The sequence below is a fragment of the Schistocerca gregaria genome, chromosome 1 (assembly GCF_023897955.1).
Source record: "Schistocerca gregaria isolate iqSchGreg1 chromosome 1, iqSchGreg1.2, whole genome shotgun sequence".
Classification (NCBI taxonomy): Eukaryota; Metazoa; Arthropoda; class Insecta; order Orthoptera; family Acrididae; genus Schistocerca; species Schistocerca gregaria.
Window position 1 is genome coordinate 1,159,067,958 of NC_064920.1, and position 24,083 is coordinate 1,159,092,040.

At 44.4% G+C, this 24,083-nt stretch overlaps 1 protein-coding gene and 1 non-coding gene across 4 annotated transcripts in view; one reads left to right on the forward strand and one right to left on the reverse strand.

Annotated features, from left to right (window-relative positions):
* LOC126284072 (serine/arginine repetitive matrix protein 2) overlaps window positions 1-24,083 on the forward strand; it is a 1,302,087-nt gene that overhangs the window by 1,045,508 nt on the left and 232,496 nt on the right. The window lies entirely within an intron of this gene.
* On the reverse strand, window positions 8,135-8,209 carry Trnas-cga (transfer RNA serine (anticodon CGA)). The gene has a single exon. It is a non-coding gene; the product is annotated as a tRNA-Ser (tRNA).

The following is a 24,083-nucleotide window of genomic DNA, read 5'->3' on the forward strand; positions in this document are numbered from 1 at the left end:
GAGAGAACTAGCCAAAAACATTGTACTGTCATGTGGAGTTCCATAAAATTACATTGTTTGGTGCAGCTGGCTCTTCGTGTATATTAATATTTTCATTGGCTTATATACTGGAAAATTGTTACTACCACGCTTCCCATTTGATATCTGCTGTTAATTTCGTTGTTTCTGATGGTAATCATGCTTTATAAGGCAACTTTCCAGAACTGTTAACGAAAGGTTAAGTATTATAAAAAGAATAAACGTACAGAGACATCACAAACCTCAACTGTTATACCGCCAATTACACAAAGGAAACCTGGAGGCACTTGGATAAGTATGACAGAAGTAAGGCATATTTTTTAAGGATGTCAAAGTAAACACCTTTCATCTGTCTAGTTTCCAAACTTGTTTTATTTAGCTATCAGTTTCAGCGTTTTACTACGCCATCTTCAGGCACCTGACCGACGTGTAGGAAGATTCTATTTTGGCTCTGACCAAAACCGGGGCCAGCAATACTGGTTTTAGTAGATTTTTCCTATAACAGTCACTTCTGCTGGTCGGCAGATGATGGTTGAAGTGATCGCTATAGCAAAAATCTGTACTCCTGGAAATGATCGTTTCCCGTCAGTGGCGGGAAGTTCGGCCGCCAAGTGCAAGTCTTATTGAGTGCGACGCCACATTGGGCGACTTGCGCGTTGACAATGGAGATGAAATGATGATGAGGACGGCACAACAACCAGTCCCTGAGTGGAGAAAATCTTCCACCCCCGCCGGGAATCGAACCCGGGCCCCTGTGCGTGGCATTCCAAGGCGCTGACCGTCCAGCTATTGGGGCGGACATCCCTTATTGCTCTTTATACTTATTCTTTACTTCCTTACTTATGTCAGTAGCTTGGAACCGGCCTTAGTTGTGCCTTCTCTTCTTCATGGTTAGAAAGCTTAACGAAATCTGGACAGTTTGGACTTGGTATATTTGGTGGGACACAACCGTAGAATGTCAAATATGTCCGTCTAAATGCGGACACCTGGCAATCCTATCCAAAGAATCGTACTGGGCGATCGACTGTCGTCTCAACTCTGATTGCCGCCCATTTATATGTGGACTTAAGTACCCCATTACTACCAGGACTACAGAGAGAAAAGTGCATCGCATAGACCAGGAGTCTCCAAACTTCTTAGTCCGCGCGCCACAGTGACTCCACCATGATGTCATAAGGGCCAAGATCTACGTAGTGGGATTAAAGCACCCTAGCACTCCATGATCACCGTAATGTAAGGCTAAAGGAAAGATGAAATCGCAAAAATCTAAGGTTTTGGGAATAGCTAGCACTGAAACGAACTACGATTTTTATTTAATTACATAATTTTTATTGGTGGACGTACCTGACCGAAGTTCTGGCGTATTTTAATCTGGCGAATTTCACCGACAAAAACTATGTCACTGCACAGTCTTCATGAAAGCGTCCTGCAAAGTTAACGAAATCTCAAAATCATTGTTAGCAACACTATTACTGCAGGACGTAACAGAGGTAGAGTATGTCAACGCATTTGTTATTTCAAGCGGTGCAACAATAAGTTTAGTTATGGAGTCTTGTAGCGAGTAGCAGAGCCAATGTCGCGGTGTATTGGTCGCGATAGACCTCGAAACTCAATTGTTGGCCATATAGGCACCACCTGAAATATTTGGCGGGCCAGATACCGGGGATGTCCGGCCAGCTAACGCGGGCCGGTTTGCCGGTCCTCGCGGGCCGGTTTCGGCCCGCGGGCCGTAGTTTGGAGACCCCTGGCATAGACCTATGTAACCGACACCCAATATTACATCAATGTCTTCCGATAACTTTTGGCCACTCTGAGTAGTAGCCTGCACAGATGAGAATATTGTTATGAGATACGGTGGGTCGCAGGATGACATCAAACCGAGGGAAGAAAAGAAACGTCGAGAGAATCGGCAATTGGAGAACTTTCGAATCCTCATCGGCAGTGGAGGGTTTGTCTAGACGGAAAGGTTGTCCCATTCCATCAACTGCGTTAAGAACATTTCAAGATTACACTGATGGGAAGAGCACGGCTGAAGCAAAGCAGAATTACAGACTTCTGGTTAGTTACGAAACTGGTTACGGCAAAGTCGTGGCTGCGGAAATGCGAGAAGTGGCGAGGGCGGCGGGGGAAGGAGATGGAGTACTGGGTATCGAGAGTGAAAGCAGTGAAAGTGGACGTTACCGCGCGGAGATAAACCATTACGGCGCATTGTGCCACACAGAAACAGCTGTCGACGGGTGCTTTGCATTTCCCGGCTGGCGCGGCCTAGTCACGACACACACACACACACACACACACACACACACACACACACACGCTTTCGCCGCGGCTTCCGTGCGTTCCCGCACAAAACCGCAGCTCTGAGGTCTGCGTGGCAGACGGCAGCCAATAACGTGGCGCGCCAGCTACCGTGACTTAACACTGGCGACAGAATAATGGCGGTCGCAACGCGGGGGGGAAACGCGTGGGAGTGCGACTGCTTTCTGACACGGACGTCTCGCTGTGCAACAAGTGCTAGAATAGGGATGGAGCCTCTCTAGGTGACGCACCCGGCGACGACACACAAGATCCCATCTACAGTCCGTTGAATTATAGACCCTTTTCATTGACATCGATTGGCAGTAGGATTTTGGAACATACTCTGTGATCCATCATACCTCAAAGTGAACAATCTATTAACATAAGAGTTGTGAAGCCGTGCGGGATTAGCCGAGCGGTCTAGGGAGCTGTAGTCATGGACTGTGCGGCTGGTTCTGGCGGAGGTTCGAGGCCTCCCTCGGGCATGGGTGTGTGGGTGTGTGTGTATGTGTGTGTGTGTGTGTGTGTGTGTGTGTGTGTGGGTGTGTGTTTGTCCTTAGGATAATTTAGGCTAAGTAGTGTGTAAGCTTAGGGACTGATTACCTTAGCAGTTAAGTCCAATAAGATTTCACACACGTTTGAACATTTTTGAGACTTGTGAAAGTACCGTAAGGTACCAAAAATAAGCGTAGACTACGGTAGATTTCCTATAGTCCGCTTAAAATTACTTGATAGTTGACACTTGACACATTGGAGCTGCTTTTCTCCAATCCGAGCGCTCAACGTCACGCCCAAAGCTTTCGCCGTTGCCAAACTGCAACAACAAAATAACCAGTTCACTTCCAATTCTTCGTCTGTCTTTCTTGATGTGTTTGGAATCCGAATCCTGGGTCTGACACTTTTATTGCGTATTTTATCACACTTTATAATTGCACTAAAAACAACACATCCTCACACACAAAGACCCACTCACCGACTCTCTCTCTCTATCTCTCTCTCTCTCTCTCTCTCTCTCTCTCTCTCTCTCTCTCTCTCACACACACACACACACACACACACACACACACACACAAACACCCACGCACACAAAACGATGCTAACGGAAACACACGTTGCATACACGGCACTCACGAGATACTACTGGATCTTTCGCACAAGACGCTATTTAGTGTCACATAAAATGGGTCTGAGTACTATGGGACTTAAAATCTGAGGTCATCAGTCCCCCAGAACTTAGAACTACTTAAATCTAACCATCCTAAGGACGTCACATGCGCGAGGCAGGATTCGAACCTGCGACCGTAGCGGTCGCGCGGTTCCAGACTGTAGCGCCTAGAACCGCTCGGCCACTCCGACCGGCTAGTGTCCCATATACAGTTCCAATAATAACAGAGAAGTCATAAAAACGAAAAACTACAGATTTATCATATAGCATTAGAAAACGCAATTTCTCAAAAAAAGGTAAAATTTAGAAAAAAAGCTCGAAACAAAAACATACAGTATCAAACATTCCTTCAGTACTTCGTCGGCCTTACATAAAAGATGTTTCTGTTAGTGCTAAATAACAGGAAACTCTTGCCTTTGATCGTGATGAAGAGCGTTATACTGAGTACAAAATAACAACAATAAGCACATAGACTTTCTATGTTTGTGCGTGTAAACTCTAATTGAATAAAAAATTATTGCTTTGGTTGCATAAAAGTGGAAAAGTTTTGTGAGCAGCTTATTTTTATCACTTATAAAAGGCAATTTTTATTTTGCAAGGATATAAAATACACAAGGGACCAGTACTGGGCCATGTGCGTTGCTAACAAACAAAGAGAAGTCCTCAGCTCCCAGTTCTTTGCCACACATTCATTTATATTTATTTCCATACCAGTGTTAACAATACTACAGGTAATCCTACAAAAATCACTATGTCATTTATGTACTGCAACAAAACTACCGAACCGTAATGTTGGTAGAGATCAACTCTTACCCAGCACGGATTCTGAAAATATTGTCCATCTGAATCACAATCGGTTCTTCATTCATACGAAGTAACGAGTGCTATCGACAGGGGATCTCAAATTGATTCCACATTTCTAGATATCTAGAAAGCTTTTCACATCTGTCGCCCCAAGTGGTTTCTAAGCAAATTGTGTGCCAACGCAAGATCACCTCACTAGTGCGACGATTATTGATTTCCTGTCAGAAAGAACACAGAACGGAAAATCGTCGAGTAAAACAGAGGTTATATGTGCAGTTCCCAACGAAAGTGTTACAGGCCCTCTTTTCTATCTCTGTCTCTCTCTCTCTCTCTCTCTCTCTCTCTCTCTCTTTGGGTTCTTTTACCACTGTAGTTCTTACTTCGCGGTTTTAGTAATGATTGTTTCATCTTTATTAGCACAAGAGAATGGACTGATCCTACCTCAGCCGCTCTCATTGTCCAAACATTTGTTATTACCTTGTTTTTTTTTTTCCTCTATCAAAACATTGTCTACTTGGTTCCTAGTTAATCCATCCGGCGAGTTCCATGTTGCCTTATGTACGTCTTTAAGGGGCAATGAAGTACTTGCTATTTTCATGTTTCTAGCTGTGGCGAGGTTGACAAGTCTTATACCATTATAATATGATTCAGTGTGAAGGCTGAACGTGCCTATATATGGTTGCCACTGCTGTTCTTCTCCTATGTTGGCATTTAAGTCTCCCAGCACAATTTTGATGTCATACTATGGTAATCTGGAGACATCTGGTCTAAGGTGTCACCGAGTTCGTCTTTCATGTCTTCCTCCTTGTCCTCAGTTGGAGCATGGACGCTTATTAATGAGATGTTTCTATATTTACCTTTTATTCTGATGAAGACTATTCTTTCATTGACTTTTCTAGTGTCATCACATTGGCCATTATTTTATTATGAACCACAGATCTTGTCCCAAATATGCTTGTTTCCGCATACCTTGTCCAGGCCGTCTTATCTCCTGCAGGGCTGTAATATCCATCTTGTTGTCTGTAAGTTCTTCATCAAGTATCTTTGTCTGTCCTGCAGCCTACAGTGTTTCTACGTTCCATGTGCCTATTCGTAGTCCTTTGTTCATATCTTCGGTCGTTTTCCGCTAGATCCATTCCAATCCGATGTTGCGTGTGAGTGTATAGGAACCCCTCAGTATTTTACGATGTTGGATGGTTAGCCCAACGATTAACCCTCCCACTTTATTCGGGCTTGGAACCAGCTGGAAGGCTAGTTTTCTTCCAGGCGTGGTTAATTAATAAACAATCAGAAAATCAAACAAACAAAATCGGAAATAAAATTAATAGTATTTTGACTGTATCTCTAACAGTGCCTGTCAACTAGTGGCCTCTATCAAATCGCATAGAAACTACATACACTCGAGCCACCTTGCACCACCTGCCTTGCGTGTAGTTCACACTGCACTTCTGTTGACAGATTTCCCATCGCAACAGGGTTGATGCACAGCCACTATGCCTCAAAACGTAACAAACATCTCCGCAATTTGGTAACTCTGTGGGATCTAGTAGTCAGTGAGAGGCGTCAGTTTTATGTGGGATACCGGAAGAAACGTAGTTTTTTATCCGGTGTGCTGACGAATGTACGTCGCCGATAGCCGTGTACCCAACATACAGGGTGTTTCAAAAATGACCGGTATATTTGAAACGGCAATACAAACTAAAGGAGCAGCGATAGAAATACACCGTTTGTTGCAATATGCTTGGGACAACAGTACATTTTCAGGCAGACAAACTTTCGAAATTATAGTAGTTACAATTGTCAACAACATATGGCGCTGCGGTCGGAGAAACTCTATAGTACGATATTTTCCACATATCCACCATGCGTAGCAATAATATGGCGTAGTCTCTGAATGAAATTACCCGAAACCTTTGACAACGTGTCTGGCGGAATGGCTTCACATGCAGATGAGATGTACTGCTTCAGCTGTTCAATTGTTTCTGGATTCTAGCGGTACACCTGGTCTTTCAAGTGGCCCCACAGAAAGAAGTCACAGGGGTTCATGTCTAGCGAATAGGGAGGCCAATCCACGCCGCTTCCTGTATGTTTCGGATAGCCCAAAGCAATCACACGATCATCGAAATATTCATTCAGGAAATTAAAGACGTCGGCCGGGCACCATCTTGCATAAACCACGAGGTGTTCGCAGTGTCGTCTAAGGCAGTTTGTACCGCCACAAATTCACGAAGAATGCCCAGATAGCGTGATGCAGTAATCGTTTCGGATCTGAAAAATGGGCCAATGATTCCTTTGAAAGAAATGGCGGCCCAGACCAGTACTTTTTGAGGATGCAGGGACGATGGGACTGCAACATGGGGCTTTTCGGTTCCCCATATGCGCCAGTTCTGTTTATTGACGAAGCCGTCCAGGTAAAAATAAGCTTCGTCAGTAAACCAAATGCTGCCCACATGCATATCGCCGTCATCAATTCTGTGCACTATATCGTTAGTGAATGTCTCTCGTGCAGCAATGGTAGCGGCGCTGAGGGGTTGCCGCGTTTGAATTTTATATGGATAGAGGTGTAAACTCTGGCGCATGAGACGATACGTGGACGTTGGCGTCATTTGGACTGCAGCTGCAACACGGCGAACGGAAACCCGAGGCCGCTGTCGGATCACCTGCTGCACTAGCTGCGCGTTGCCCTCTGTGGTTGCCGTACACGGTCGCCCAACCTTTCCAGCACGTTCATCCGTCACGTTCCCAGCCCGTTGAAATTTTTCAAACAGATCCTTTATTGTATCGCTTTTCGGTCCTTTGGTTACATTAAACCTCGGTTGAAAATTTCGTCTTGTTGCAACAACACTGTGTTCTAGGCGGTGGAATTCCAACACCAGAAAAATCCTCTGTTCTAAGGAATAAACCATGTTGTCCACAGCACACTTGCACGTTGTGAACAGCACACGCTTACAGCAGAAAGACGACGTACAGAATGGCGCACCCACAGACTGCGTTGTCTTCTATATCTTTCACATCACTTGCAGCGCCATCTGTTGTTGAAAATTGTAACTACTGTAATTTCGAAAGTCTGTCCGCCTGAAAATGTACTGTTGTCCCAAGCATATTGCAACAAACGGTGTATTTCTATCGCTGCTCGTTTAGTTTTTATTGCCGTTTCAAATATACCGGTCATTTTTGAAACACCCTGTAGGTTCCTCGAAAATAGTACGGAGAAGTGGACGTCGTGGAGCTCGTATTTTGCCGTTTCACAAGCCTTTGGACTCGACGTTTCTTGGAGAACCAGAACATCCTAACAGTGATGCCCCATTCACGACTTCTGCTCGCGGAATTGCAGAGGGTCCAGGGAGAGGAGCACGCCCAGAGTTTCGCCACGGCGTGGCAAACGGTGGCGGCAGCGGCTCTCGCAACACGGCAGAAGCAGCGGGTGAAGGGTCACGGCCGTTTTGGTTCAGTTACAGCTGCAACCACAGCTGGAGTCAGTGCTCGCTGGAGCGCGCGGTAGAGGGTGGAGCTTGCAATGCTGAACCAAAGTTTCTCTTTGAAGGAGATCATCAGAAAAGATTAAGTGAATGTTGATATAATTACATATGACACTGATACCTGCCAAAGCTGCAAGGTCAAAAACGATATATTTGACTGAACTGGACACCAGATATTACGCACATTAGAATGCATCAGCGATCTCTGTATCTCTTGGATGCGGAGCCCTGGTTTCTGAGCAGTACAAATCCCGTGTGCCAGCTGAAAGCTGTCGTCTGCATCATTCTCTACGTTGCAGTGACGCAAAAGAACAGTAACGGGCAGTGCGTAATTATTATTTTCTTGAAACTTCCTGGCAGATAAAACTGTGTGCCGGACCGAGACTCGAACTCGGGACCTTTGCCTTTCGGGGGCAAGTGCTCTACCGACTGAGCTACCCAAGCACGACTGACGCCGCGTCCTCACAGCTTCAATTCCGCCAGTACCTCGTCACCTACCTTCCAAACTTTCTTTACAGAATCTCTCCTGCTGGTACCGGCGGAATTAAAGCTGTGAGGACGGGGCGTGAGTCGTGCTTGGGTAGCTCAGTCGGTAGAGCACTTGCCCGCGAAAGGCAAAGGTCCCGAGTTCGAGTCTCGGTTCTGCCCAATCTGACAAGAATTTTCGTATCAGCGCACACTCCGCTGTAGAATGAAAAATTCATTCTATTATTTTCTTATTTACGGTTTCGCACCTCATGTCACTGGCTATAATTTATAAATAACTACTGAACAGCTGAAACGCCATCCGGTTCCAGTTCCAGGTTGCCCGTGTAACCGTTATCAGGGGCAACAAAAATTTGACAACCAATATTTCACATATTTCACATTTTATTGACCTAATTTAGAAATTTAAAAAAAATATATTTTAAAAAAATTAGAAAATTTAAAAATATGTGGCGCCTAAATATATACACACACATCACTGTACTGCTTGTTTTTTCTCTGTGTGTAAAACTTCCCACAAACACATCACAATCTTTACGACATGAAGTTTCCGCACGGTCATAGTGGCACCAGCAGGAGGATCACGCTTGTCAGTACAGACTAGCCGTTTTGTTTCCATGTGTCACACTTCAACACCTGACCTGCCGCCCAGGAGAAAATAAGTGTTAATGGTTTGCTCTTGCCACATGTATTCTGAGGTACAGGCTGGCGCAGAGGAACGAGAAATTTTGAACGTTACCGTTGGCAGCACTGTAGCGCCGGCAGATGTTCGAAAGTTTGCACAATTGATGTGAACGCATTGCCATTTGGTAATCATGGAGAACTGGACTGGTGCGGAACGCGCAGTAGCTGTGAGAGAGTTTTACAAAAATGGTGATAGTGCGACTGCCGCGCAGAGAACATTTCGACAACGTTACCAGCTTGGACGTCATGGACGTGTCCCTTCTGCGCATGCGAGTTCAACGTGGGTGCGAAGTTTTGAAGAAACAGGATCTGCCTTGAAAAAGAAACCTCCAGGTGGCATTCCAACGGTACGTACCCCAGAGAACATTGCTACTGCTAGAGCTGCAATCGAGAGAAGTCCACGCCGCTCCGTTCGACAGCATGCATCTTCGCTAGGGATTAAGCGACGAAGCTTACAAAGAATACTGCACGAATTAGACTTCCATCCCTGTAAGTTGCAGATTGTTCAACACTTACATGAACGAGACCCAGCGTCACGTATGGAGTTTAGTAGCCAGATATTGGCTAAAATCAACGAGGACGCGAATTTCCTTGGTAACATATGGATATCACACTAAGCCCATTTCCACATGAACGGATTCGTGAACAAACAGAATTTTCGTTATTGGGCACAGGACAATCCTTGTGAGTTTCACCAGCGACCACTACATAGCGCCAAGGTCACAATATGGTGTGCTGTATCATGTTATGGTGTTATCGGCCCTTATTTTTTTGAACATGAGGATGGTAGTGCAGTGACAGTAACATCCCCTCGATATGTTGAAATGCTTCAAACATTCTTTACACCGGGACTGTACGAGCTTAATGTTAACGTCGAAAACATGTGGTTTCAGCAGGACGGAGCCACGTCACACACTGCTCGACAATCGATGGCAGAGGTTCGTCAATTGTTTGGAAGTCGCATTATTTCACGTAACCGTGACATTGCATGGCGTGCGAGATCCCCTGATCTTAGTGTGTTCGACTTCTTCCTGTGGGGATATCTTAAAGGCAAGGTGTACCGTACACGCCCTGCAACAATCCATGAACTGAAGGAGAGCATTGAAAACGAAATCACTGCCATTCCCCAAGATTTGCTACACCGCGCATTCCAGAGTTTTCACAACAGGCTGTTAGAGTGTGAACGCCGAATGGGAGCACATCTTTCCGATGTCATCTTTAAAAAGTAAAGAGACGCTTCTGGACATTTTGATTGTAAACACATACTGAATAATGGCATACTGAATACATTCACTTTCGTTAATAAATTACTAGTTTTATGAATTTATTCGTGGAAATGACGTTATTCCGAAATTTTCTGTTTCCCTGCGCCACCCTGTACTACCCAACCTCAAAACATACGACTTGAATTACTCTGCAAATGACGTAAATACTGATGTAAATACTAATGGTAGAGATGAGAGGGCCCCGTCAGCATTGTGAGCTGGGGAGTGCAGAGATTGTTGTGGGGGGGGAGGGGAGGGGGGGGGGGCACAGAAGGCCGGAGCAGCTATGCGGCCGCAACGGCTGCGGCGTTGTCCCTGTAATTGTAAGGCAGGCCGGCTGGCCTTGCCGCGTAGCCGCGAGGTTAACCGTCCGTCCGTCCATCCATCCTGCTGTTTAGACTTGTGCTTCCCACTCCCAGGGATAGCAGGATCCATTCGCACAACAGACCTACCTGCATTTACCCCAGTCGTTCTACCGTTAAGTATCCTTTCTCTACAACAAAGTCATAGTAACATCTGTATAAATTTAGTATAAATGGTTCAAATGGCTCTGAGCAGTATGCGACTCAAACTTCTGAAGTCATCAGTCGCCTAGAACTTAGAACTAATTAAACCTATCTAACCTTAGGGCATCACACACGTCGATGCCCGAGGCAGGATTCGAACCTGCGACCGGAGCGGTCGCTCGGCTCCAGACTGTAGCGCCTAGAACAGCACGGCCACTTCGGCCGGCCAAATTTAGTATAGAAATTCGGCGAAAAATCTTATTTTACTATGTTTCATTGCCGTGCAGAGTGGAGGTACATAGAGTCTGACAAAACTGGAATCTTGTTACTTGTTGTTGTTGTTGTTGTTGTTATTGTGGTCTTCAGTACTAAGATTGATTTGGTGCAAATCTCCACGCTAGTCTATACTGTGCAACCCTCTTTATCTATGTGTAACTTTCGCAGCCTACGTCCTTGGAACCTGCTTACTGTATTCTTTCATAGGTCTCCATTTATAACTTTTGCCCCCCCCCCCCCCCCACACCAACCTGACGACTCTTTGATGCCATAGGATGTGTACTATAAACCGTTCCCTTCTCTTAATAAAGTTATGCCACAAATATCTTTTTTCCGTAACTCGACTCACTACCCCCTCGTTAGGTATTTGAGCTACAGATGTAATTTCTGGCATTCTTCTGTAACTCCACATTTCAAAATCTATTCTTCTCTTGTCAAAACTGCTGATCGCCCACATTTCGCTTCCGTAAAAGGTTGTCTCGGAGAGACAATGTCAGTATTACTCGTATTTCTAATGTGTTATTTGTAATCGATAGCGTCGCCTATGTTGCGACCACTTTCTTCCAAACCGATCAACTCAGGTTTCTACAGAAGTAAAATAACCCATGACGGACGAAGCAAGAGGAGCATAAAAAGCGCACTAGCTCAGACAAAGAGTGCAATCCAGACCACAACTGTCTGCTGATATCAAACTAGGCCTTAATTTCAAGAAACAATTTCTGAGACTGTACGTTTCGAGCACAGCGTTGTATGGTAGAGAATCATAGACAGTGCTTAAATCAGAGCAGAAGAGAATCGAAGCGTTTGAGACGTTGTGCTGCAGAATAATGTTGAAAATTCTGTGGCTGATAACATAAGGAATGACGAGGTTCTGGAGAGAATCGGTGAAGAATGGAACGTACGTATGGAAAACGCTGACTTGAAAAGGGGACAGAATGAGAGAACCTGTGTTAAGACATCAGGGAATAGTTTCCATAGTAGCAGAGGGAGCTGTAGAGAGTAGAGGTTAAAACCTGTCGGAGAAGACAGAGAGAATTCGTCGTATACAACCAACATATATCTCAAGACGTCGGGTACAAGTGCTACTCTCAGATGAACAAGTGAGCGCAGGAGATGAATTCGTGGCGGCCTGCATGAAGACCGAAAACCAGAAGATAACTGTATCGCCGGATTGAGGTCATTATCAGAGTTGGAGTTTGTATTTGATGGTATTACCATGGCGTTCCCTGGGGGGAGGAGGGGGGTGAACTAATGTTTTGTTCAGTGCACTTAATTCTCACTTAAATACTGACTTCGATTTGTGACTTATTATTTACGAAATCGAGCTGTACTTCGCTCTATTCACCTTAGAGGTAGAAACTTCTAGAACAGTGCCTTCTTCTTGTTCTTTTCTCCACGCTGCATTATGTTTTAACTCATGACTACATTATTTCTTTGTTTCCTTTTTAAAGACTAACGTAACCGAGTTGCACTTCGCCTTCTACGTTTTCAGACACCGGAACTTCTAGGCCATAATATTGAATAGTTACAGTTTTCTTTCGAGATAGTTCTACACCAGCAGCTTTCTTCTTCAGGAACTTTCATGGATATTGCAGAAATTTCTAGGACGTACGAAAACATTCCTTGAACATTTGCAACGTTCGATATCGATCAATAGCGCTCCTGAAACTTCCAAAACACTGGGGAGTATTCTTTAAATTTCTAAAACATTTGAGAACACTCCTTAAACTTCCTAAACACTCTAAAGCATTCCTGAAAGCTACAAAACATTACCGAAACAGAATCAAATAGTTTCAGCATTTCCTACAGAGAAATATAAGAAACATATCTTTCCACAATTCTGATAAATGGAAGAGGCCTACGAGCTCTACATCTGATGTCTGTACTCTACAACTCACCTTTCTCTTTTTCTTTCTTTTTTTTCTTGGCGAAAGGTATTTTCTCTCGCAATCAGCCACTTCTCATCCTTGTAATCTCCACTGGCATCCAAAACCATCACAACTAAATTCCCTAACTCTGGACTACACACACACACACATACACACACACACACACACACACACACACACACACACACACACAACATGCGAACTCGCGCGTGCGCGCTTGGGCAGTAGTGGGTGAAAGTGATAGTTACCTGGTATGTGGGGCCACTTTGGTCCATTTTTGTGTGTACGGTATGTAAGGGGTGTCTCTTCTAAGAGTCGTCGGGCGAATTTTCTCTGGTATTTCAGCAGATATTTCCAATTTAATTTTTACATAAAAATGAACTGTTTAGATAAAGTCCTGGAACACTTTTAATAATTTATTGCACAAGAAATAAACATTGTACAGATGACATACATATTGCATTTTGAAGAGAAACCCTGAAAGTTTTCTTTGCAAACATTCGATATGCGATCCGTGACTGACCTGGAAGACGTCAATATGGTAATCGAATTCTTGCTATACCCGTCCTAGCATGGCATCGTCGACTGTGGAAGTCGCTTCCCGTATTCTCTCTTCAAATGTTCAAATGTTTGTGAATTCCTAAGGGACCAAACTGCTGAGGTCATCGGTCCCTAAACTTACACACCAGTTAAACTGACTTAAACTAACTTGTACTAGGAACAACACACACACCCATGCCCGAGGGAGGACTCGAACCTCGGGCGGGAGGTGGCCGCAAATCCGTGACATGGCGACTCAAACCGCACGGCCACGCGGCGCGGCCCGTATTCACTCCCGGAGGTCCACTACATCACGTGGTAGAGGCGGTACATACACCAGATCTTTCATGTATCCCCACAGAAGAAAGTCACACGGAGTGAGATCTGGTGATCGAGGGGCCGTTTCATGAAACAGCTGTCCCCTTCTGTAGCACGGCCGATCCATCGATGCGGCATCTCCGTCTTCAGGTACCGCGAACTTCAAGATGAAAATGGGGTAGAGCCCCACCCTGATGAAAGACGAAGGGAGAGTCCGATTGCATTTGAGGCATCAGACATTGCTGCAACACGTCTTAGTAGGAATATCCAGTGACAGTGCTCTCGGCGAAGAAGAATGGCCCGTACAGTTTTCGACGTGACAAGGCACAAAAAACATGTACCTTTGAGGAATCACGCTCAAATTCAATGCATTCGTGTGGATGATGTGTACCCCAGTTTCGACAATTATGCCTGTTGACTTTCCCATTAGTGCGAAAAGTGGCTTCATCGCTAAAAATTAAGCAATCAACAATGCCATCCCCACCCTCATTCATTTGTTGCAGCTGCGAATAAAACTCAAAACTCTTGCCTTTGTCGTCGTCGTTGAGCTTCTGCACTAGCTGCAAATGGCTCTGAGCAGTATGAGACTTAACTGCTGTGGTCATCAGTCCCCTAGAACTTAGAACTACTTAAACCTGACTAACCTAAGCACATCACACACATCCATGTCCAAGGCAGTATTCGAACCTGCGACCGTAGCGGTCGCGCGTTTCCAGACTGTAGCGCCTAGAACCACTCGGCCACTCTGGCCGGCCACTAGCTGCAATTTGAATGATTTCATAGACAGCTTCTGTCGCAGAACTTACCGCAATGTCATTGGATCCATTCCGAGTTCACGGGATGCACGACGCACCGATTTCTTTGGACTGCTTATGGATGTCTCTCGCACGCGCTCCACATTCACTTCACTCACACTGGGACGTCCATTTCTCTTTGCCGGGCACAAGCAACCCGTCATAACGAATTTGTTGTGCCAATGGTAAACGGCCTTCTTTGTTGATAGCTTCTTACGGTACTTGATTTGTAAGTAGGCTGTTTAGGTTTTTTTATTGGTAACGCCACATAGCGCTCTGTATGAAAAATCACTGGCTGTGCTGTGTGCAGTCAGTGGCTGGTTGGCATTGTTGTAATATTCGCCATTGTAGTGTGGGCAGCTGACTGTTAACAGCGCATAGCGTTGCGCAGTTGGAGGTGAGCCGCCAGCAGTGTTGGACGTGGGGAGAGAGATGGCGGAGTTTTGAAATTTGTAACACTGTATGTCATGAACTGCCATATGTATTATGACTATTAAGGTAAATACATTGTTTGTTCTCTATCAAAATCATTCATTTGCTAACTATGCCCATCAGTAGTTAGTGCCTTCCGTAGTTTGAATCTTTTATTTAGCTGGCAGTAGTGGCGCTCGCTGTATTGCAGTAGTTCGAGTAAAGAAGATTTTTGGTGAGGTAAGTGATATGTGAAACGTATAGGTTAATGTTAGTCAGGGCCATTCTCTTGTTGGGATTACTGAAAGTCAGATTGCGTTGCGCTAAAAAAAATATTGTGTGTCAGTTTAAGCACAGCTATGTATAATTGTTCAAAGGGGACGTTTCAGATTCTAAACGTCGGTTGAACAGCTGTAGCACACTTGTTTCTGTCGAACTCCAACACACAGAAATCTCGCCCCGCAACTGAACTCGCCATGTTTACGACTAGCGCTGACTATCGGCAAATTACCGAACTACGCTGTGGCAGTATATACGAAAAAAAAAGAACACCTTTCAGGGATTCTCTTCAAAATGCAATATGTATGATATCTGTAGACTGTTTGGTTCTTGTGCAAAAATAATTGAAAGTGCTCCCGGACTTTACGTGCACCCTCTACTTCTCATCACGTCTTTCACGCGACGCCCAGTGCCGACGGAAAGCCTCGCTTTTGTTTTCCCTTACAAACGAAATTACTTTTAACGTGGAAAGCACGCAGCGCTACTCACTCGCTGTTGGGTTTCTGTCGCTTATTCTTTGTGGTTTACTATCCCTGTTAACACATATCGATAGAAGGAATATTAAACTAGACTAATTTAGGAGCGTTCTATCGAGAGGACACGTAAAATTACAATATAAAAATAATGTTGTTTCTAATTCGAAACAAACTGACGCTTTCTGTTGACACTAGGGATCGCATGAAAGGATTGGCAAGTAGTAATTGTTTGGACTGACTCCAGCTACAAAATGCAAAAACGAAATTGCAAGGAGACATACCTGGTACATTAGCAATTCGTATCTGTGTGGGAATGACTACGTATTGTCAGTAGTTATTGGAAACTGAGTACAGAAGCAGCAGCGCGGACTTCTGCTCCCCACAGCACCGCGTTGTCCACAACGGCGCAAAAAGCGGCCCCCATGCCCCGCTCGTATAGGGCGGATTGCGCGCCACCACATACCACGACCAGTTTTCCCCGCTCGCAGTGCCCGCTCATGCGGAGAAATGTTCGGCACTGCTCGCCGACTTTCCACGCCGCTTTTATTAAATCGCCCGCTGGAGAAAGCCTTATATCCCCCACCCCATCTACGGTTTTTTTCTGCATTCGATCTGAAGCGGGCTACGAACTGTCCCTATTTTAATGAAGGAATCGGGTTCCAGGTTTCTTTTTCTGCCGTTTCGAAAAGCGTTGTGATCGCTGGCGTGGAAGCCCTTGGAAGAGGTGTTGCGTAATCGGATCATTATTTGAATTCGCTCTTGCTTATCGAGAAGTAATACCAGTCGACAAAACCGCAGATGTTTACGAAACGGTGAAGCAAAACACCGAATGGCTGTTGCTGTGAGTTTTGGGGGCTATGATCATTCAGTAGGCAATTCTTCGACTTGCATTCTGCATAGTGAACTCCGAGCGTAAGGAAATTACATTCCATACCTGTAATTCAGCGTGCTTAAGCAATTGTACTTTTGCACGTTTCTAATAGATGGTATACTTATGACACAGTTTATTATCCTTGCTGGTCAATATGCAAAAGCGGAAAGAAAAATAGAAAGAAGAGACTGTGTGTGTGCCGTAAAAGATCAAAAATACCTTTTCTAAAATCGGTATTAAATATACTTATAAAGTCTTGTTGGCCATATATTTTATGCTAACAATACAGCCAGGGAAATATTCAGACCGTTATTGTAGTGGATAGGATAGGAAGCTCCGTGAGGCTGTTGACGCACGATGCTGCTGTATAGAGAGATGTCGAAACTCTGAAAATAGTGTTGCAATTCTGCCTAGTTAATGCGGTGTCCATCAGTTGAATTCAGCGCTGTGTCCAGAGCACTCGGGAACGAAAGCGTTACAGCGTATACTTCTCTTCCCCGTATGTGCTCTTTGCGGCAGCTTGGGATATAGCGCCAAAATACAGACATCAAAAAAAGTTTTGCGTCACCTTGGTTCCGGAACCTGTACAGAAAATTAATCAACTTATACACGATTTCCGCCCTTTTTATTGCTCATGAAAACTACACATTGCATGTTGTACTACCATACAGGAGGTGGAGGTGGTGGTCCAGATTGCTGTACACAAAAAAAACGGTTCAAATGGCTCTGAGCACTATGGGACTTAACATCTGAGGTCATCAGTCCCCTAGAACTTACAACTACTTAAACCTAACTAACCTAAGGACATCACACACATCAGTGCCCGAGGCAGGAATCGAACCTGCGACCGTAGCGGTCGCGCGGTTCCAGACTGCAGCGCCTAGAACCGCTCGGCCACAACGGCCGGCTGCTGTACACACCGGTATCTATAATACCCAGAAGCACGTCCTCTCGCATTGCTGCATGCCTGTATTCGTCGTGGCATACTATCCACAAGTTCATCAAGGCACTGTTGGTCAAGACTTTCTTACTCCTCAACGGCAATTCGGCGTAGATCCCTCAGAGTGGTCCATATATAGCCCTTTTCAATCCATCCCAGGATAGATTATCTGAGGAACATGCTGGCCACTCTAGTCGAGCGATCTCGTTATCGTGAAGGAAGTCATTCACACGATGGGGGCGCCTCATAACACCTTTTTCTTTCCTCGTCCTCCCCCATTCCCACCTCTCTAACCTCGGATCAGTGCATGCGTAGTGCTGGTAGCTTTTAAGCCTTCCGCGCATCTGATTTTGCGGCCGTGAACCGGGCGTGTGCCCCGATCGACCTTGGAGGAGGACCGGACGAGCAATGGGCACTTTCTTCGGCGCGGCCATTGCCCGGGTGCTCCAGCCAGCCCCACGTCTCCACACGGGACTCCTCCGGGCGGGGAAACCTGCGCGACGCCGCCCGCCGCGCCGCCAGCTGTGAAAGCCGCGCGCTCGCAGCTCTGCTCGCCACCGCTCGCTAATGGCCGACTCTCCGGCACATGCACCGCTTGTGCTCGCCGCCAAGTGCTGCGCGCTAGTGGCTAGTGGCTCTCGAGTCTTCTGACATGTAGGTGCGAGAACTGTCGCACAATCAGCTCGTGGATCTTAATTGTTGACAGAACAAACTTAAGGACCTGTTAGGTGACAATCAGTTCGGCATCAGGAAGGCTAAAGGCACCAGAGAGACAGATATGACATTGTGCTTGATAATGGAACCAAGACATAACAAAAATCGAGACATGATCTTTGTGAGATTTGAGGTCCGCCAGTTACGCAAAACACCGTTTTTTTCACAAGGGAACCTCCCCATCGCACCCCCCTCAGATTTAGTTATAAGCTGGCACAGTGGATAGGCCTTGAAAAACTGTACACAGATCTATCGGGAAAACAGGAAGAAGTTGTGTGGAACTATGAAAAAAATAAGCAAAATATACAAACTGAGTAGTCCATACGCAAGATCGGCAACATCAAGGAAAATGTGAGCTCAGGAGCGCCGTGGTCCTGTGGTTTGCGTGAGCAGCTACGGAACGAGAGGTCCTTGGTTCAAGTTCCCTCGAGTGAAAAGTATACTTTCTTTATTTTCTCGAAGTTATGATCTGTCCGTTCGTTCATTGACGTCTCTGTTCACTGTAATAAGTTTAGTGTCTTTATTTTGCTGGAATCATATTGCCCACTGAATACATCTCACGTATTTGATGCACTCTTGTCCAAAGAAGCTAACAGTCCACTGTCAGCCAGGGAGCCTCGTTAGCAGGAATACACTCTCTTCCGTGCGCTGTAGTTGACTGACGTCGTGTGTTTCGATGTTTGGTTAGGTGTAGCGTCCCCATACTACGGCGCAGTCACCTCGCATCGGACGGACAGACAATAATTGTCTGAAAATAAAAAATTAAACTTTTCACTCGGGGAAGACGTGAACCAAGGACCTCTCGATCCGCCTGAGCTCACACTAACCTTGATGTTGCCTATCTTGCGCATGGACTACTCAGTTTGTATATTTGCTTATTTTTTTCATAGTTCCACACAACTTCTTCCTGTTTTCTCGATTGATCCGTGTTCAGTTTTTTAAGGCCTATCCACTGTGCAACTTATAACTAAATCTGAGAGGGGTGCGATGGGGAGGTACACTTGTCAGTACCACTGTGCCATCATCAGTGGCTTTTCGTTTTTATTCTGCAATGCACTGATGATGTTTGGGTACTGAGAAAAACGGTGTTCTGCGTAACTGGCGCACCTCTAATCCTAAAAATTTTAACTGAAAACACGGCCAATACAAGGAGCTGCAAATCAAAAGATGGACATGATCTTTGTGTTTATCGACCGAGAAAAAGTACTCTACAATTTAAAATAGTGCAAGATATTCTAAATTCCCAGGAAAATGGATGTAAGCTAAATACAATATATATGAGAACCAAGAGGAAACAATAAGAATGGCTGACTAAGAACGAGGTGCTCGCATTAAAACGGGTGTGAGGCAGGGATGCAGCAATTCTCCCCTACTGTTCAATCTCTACATCGAAGAATCACTGACAGAAATAAAATACAGGTTTAGAAGTGAGTTTTAAATTCAGTATGAAATTATATCAACGATAAGATTCCCTGGTGACGTTGTTACCCTCAGTAAAACCGGGAAAGAATTACAGGACATCAAAATGAACGGTTTACCGAGCACATTGGCCTTAGTTTTAGGAAGACGTTTTCGAGAATGTACGTTTTAATCACTGCGTTTTACGAAAGTGGGTCATGGACTGGTGGAAAACCGGAGAAGAGAGAACTGACGTGTTTTATATGTGGATGTGGAACGTGAAGTGGACTGACGCAACGTTACACCTAGGTGTTTAATCGACGTTACTGTACCAAGCTTCGCACTACTAATGTTGCATTCCAACATTAAGGGAATGGTTTTCGTACTCATCCACACTAACTTACTTTTTCGGCTGCCAAGCGTCACACCATCTAGAAATTTTTTCTGAGTCATCTTGTATTCTCCTACAGTCACTCAACACAAAACCTTTCCGTTCACCACATCATCATCAGCAAATTGCCGCAGGTACCTGCTCTCCGTGACCGTCAGATCATCAAACCCTCGTTAACAGTCTGCAGTGGGGCGCCATGTCAGGTGCTTTTCGGAAATCTAGGAAGATGTTCATGCTTGCTAAATGCTTGTTTCTCTAGTGTATTGAAAGTGTGTTTAGTTTGCTCTGATGCAGTGGTCAAGATTAAGGGCATTAGTGAAACAAACACTTAGCAAGCACAAACATGTAGCTCTCAACAGTTGCAGTTCTGAACTTTATTGCAGTGAAACACAAAATTGAGATATTTGTAAAATCCTTTCAACAAACAATAATTGTGAGACAGACAAAATATATCATTTGCTCATATTGTGCATATTACAGAGATTACACTTCGTTACAGTATCGAATTAATCATACACTAATTACAGAAGTTCAACCATGGGATCTACGTCTACATCTATACTCCGCAAGCCACCTGACGGTGTGTGGCGGAGGGTACCCTGAGTACCTCTATCGGTTCTCCCTTCTATTCCAGTCTCGTATTGTTCGTGGAAAGAAGGATGTCCACTAACGTTAACACTAATCATGTACACATATCCTGTAAACTAACTAGTCCCACACAATTTCGATAAGAGAATCGTTAAAATGAGCTATGGAACGCTTAACTAACTAGCTACTGTATGACGGTGGAAGCTGCATGCTTCGTACACGACTTTCTCCTTTTGCCTGTCGTCATTTGCGCGTTCCTTTTTTGAACCGAGAGTGCAACAGTCTGCTTCCACAGCATTTTCCGAATTTTGCTATTAAACAATGGTAGGTCTTTTCGTCCTTAATCGACTTACTCGGCCCATTTTTCTACAATACACGCGATTTTCAATCAGTTTAAACTCTGCCCATAATTCCTTTGCGTCCTTCGTATTGGAACTAAATGATATCATTTCACTGTCTACGTAAGATGCTTACAACTGCTTATCTGCACTTTATATCCTTCTTGATAGATTTAATTTGTGTAATTATCGTTACTATGATGACGTCTTTTAGAGCAGAACTTCAAAAAAAAAAAAAAATGGTTCAAATGGCTAGAGCACTATGGGACTTAACAGCTATGGTCATCAGTCCCCTAGAACTTAGAACTACTTAAACCTAACTAACCTAAGGACATCACACAACACCCAGTCATCACGACGCAGAGAAAATCCCTGACCCCGCCAGGAATCGAAACCAGGAACCGAGAATGCTACCGCACGACCACGAGCTGCGGACTAAAGCAGAACTGTTTGTAGCTGCAAGGTCTTAACACATTCTCACAACTTCATCTGTATCACTACGTCTCCATATAACTTGTTCACTCACTTCGGTTCTTCAACAGAATGAGTAATGTCGCCCTGGCTGATTTGAAATAATCGACGCGCTGAAGGCATAATGTTCCACACCCCACCTCATGAATATGTTCTGGGAATTCAACAGCAATCGCTCATTGTGACAGCGGGTGGTAATTGCTGTGCGCAGATGCGGGTGACACGAGTGCAGTTGTTGCCGCACCGCGTGTGGCAGAAGTGTGGGCGTGGTGCGCGTTTTGCATTATTCACGCCGCGTGTGTGCCGGCGCCGCTGGAACGGGCTGCCATTTCCTTGTCGTTCTTCCTTTGGCGCAGTTTTATTCAACTATGGCGCCAAATGCCAGTTTGCAAACCATATGTTTCAAGTCTGTGGTTGTCAGTATTATTATTGCTGTAGTTCCTTGGAGATGAGTTTAAGCAGCTACCTAAAAGACTGTTTGTTTTGTGATACTTTTTATTTGCTAAACGTCGTCAGTGGCCTGTAACACATGTTTATTATATTAAAATAATAAATATATCGTATAATATTTACAGATGTTGCTATATTACGGTGTTTTCGTTTTGTTAGGTAAGGAAAAACTTTTGTTCTACTTACGATCTTTAGGGATCACTTTATCACATATTTGTCGTCCTGGGATTCTAGCTAGTTGTCTTCCTCCGTACACCTGTTAAGAGTGTCGGAATTTCGACTTTTGCAAGTACATCTATATACGTTACTAAATTAAAGCCAACCGCCGCGTTTCTCTGCATGTATGTGAAGGTTGACCTCAGGTACTACTGCAGGGATTTTGATATAGTTTTCACCAATAGACAGATTAATTCAGAGGATGATTTGATATCGCTGCGGCAAACAAATCGTCTAGCAGTAAATACTTAATGTTATACGTTTGAAGCTAGGGCAGGTTGATAGTTTCGTCTAAACACTTCAAATATGCACGGTCAGCACACGATTAAAAAAAAAAACAACTGACAATTAAAGTGAATTCTTTAGGTAAAATGTGCTCGCAAAAGACGAAAATATAGAGTATTGGTGGATGTAGATCGATGAGGTGCAGTTGTAATAAGACAAGCGTGTGATAAAAAAATTTCAAAAACTCAAGAGTAAAAGTCCTGATTGTTTTGAAAAGCAGCAACCAAAGACACTGTTTGTGTGGTAAATACATGTACTGAAACCGCTTTAGCAGTTCTGAATATTTGCTTCTTATCTTAAAGTGATTTGTGGTGTTCACTCAGTGTTTACATGCAAATTTTGCACGTGGCTTGACCTACTACTACGAAAACAGTTTTTACGCGAAATATGATGTAAGCTGTGGTCGGCAACATAATGTAAACGATCAAACATTTCGTTAAAATGAACATGTTGGCTGCCTCTTTTCCATAAGGTTACATTTTGCATAAAAACTTTTCAGCTTAATAGGTTATCCTGCTGTGTATTACAGACAGAGTGTGCACAATCTCTACAGACCATAATATTAAGATTGTGAATGATCTCTAAAACTTAAAACGATCACGCTTAAAGTAAATAAAACCACAGTAACAAATGTGGCTTTTACAATATTACAGTTGCGGAATTCGGTCCTTCCACCATGAGAAGATTAACTAACGGTTCAGACTAAGATGCATCTGAAATTACTAGGGAGCAGTTTTCAGATGGAAACCATTGCATAAGTGAATTAATATTTCAGTAGCGATTGATGACGTTTCACGAGGTTGTGTGCCAGGAAATACTCCCGCAGTATTCTGATTAGCTTATGGTTGCTCGGTGACGTACCTGACCATTTAAGTATTTCTTATTTCTTTTCAGTATACTGGGCAAGGTACCCTAAGTAATTAATGTTCAAACGAAATTGTATGTATTCAGCTGACGAAAAGAATTACCATTTTCTAGCTATAGGTTTCATTGTACCATCGTTTTTATTAACCAGTTAAAGCTATGTAAGCGCTTCCTTCTGACAAATCAATATTTTCGTCAATGAAAATACATTTCATCTCACTGAGAGTCCCAGGAAAATGTAGGACCGCTAGGATAGGGTAAGAGCACTGTTACATTGTCTCAGCAGAGCATATTTTGTGTCGTCTCGTTGTCAGTGTAGGCTTGTTTCATGGAAGCAAGGAGAGGATGTTGTTTGGCGGCTAGTATGCTCTTCTACAACACAAACTGCACACATGTTTCTTTATTCTTAAGAACAAGAAGTTACTCTACTTAAGACAGCCCAGGTGTTGCGGTACAAGCTCTTGTGTAATAGTTCACGTTAGCCACATTGCTGGTGATGCACAAGTCCACTACATACTATACTGTGGTCGCTAGGTACGGACTGACTGAGCTAGAGGCTCAGATCACTACGACTGCGACTCCCACTAGGCTACAACCACGGGCGCCTGTATTAGAGGCCGGAGTCGTCAAGCCGACAGCGTCGTAGCCTGTGACGTCAGAAGGCCGGCTAGCGTGACCAGCTAGGCCGAGACTGAAGTTTTGATTTCGTCAAATGCAGACGACGTGTCAGATATAAATACGCAATCACTTTTTTTTTGTATATTTGGTCCCTATAAATAACACAGTAACTTAGAATTTCTCGCAGTATTATGCCGACTTTATGTCAGAATTGCGCATTTTATTCTCGTTTCCTTGCAATGCTGAACTTT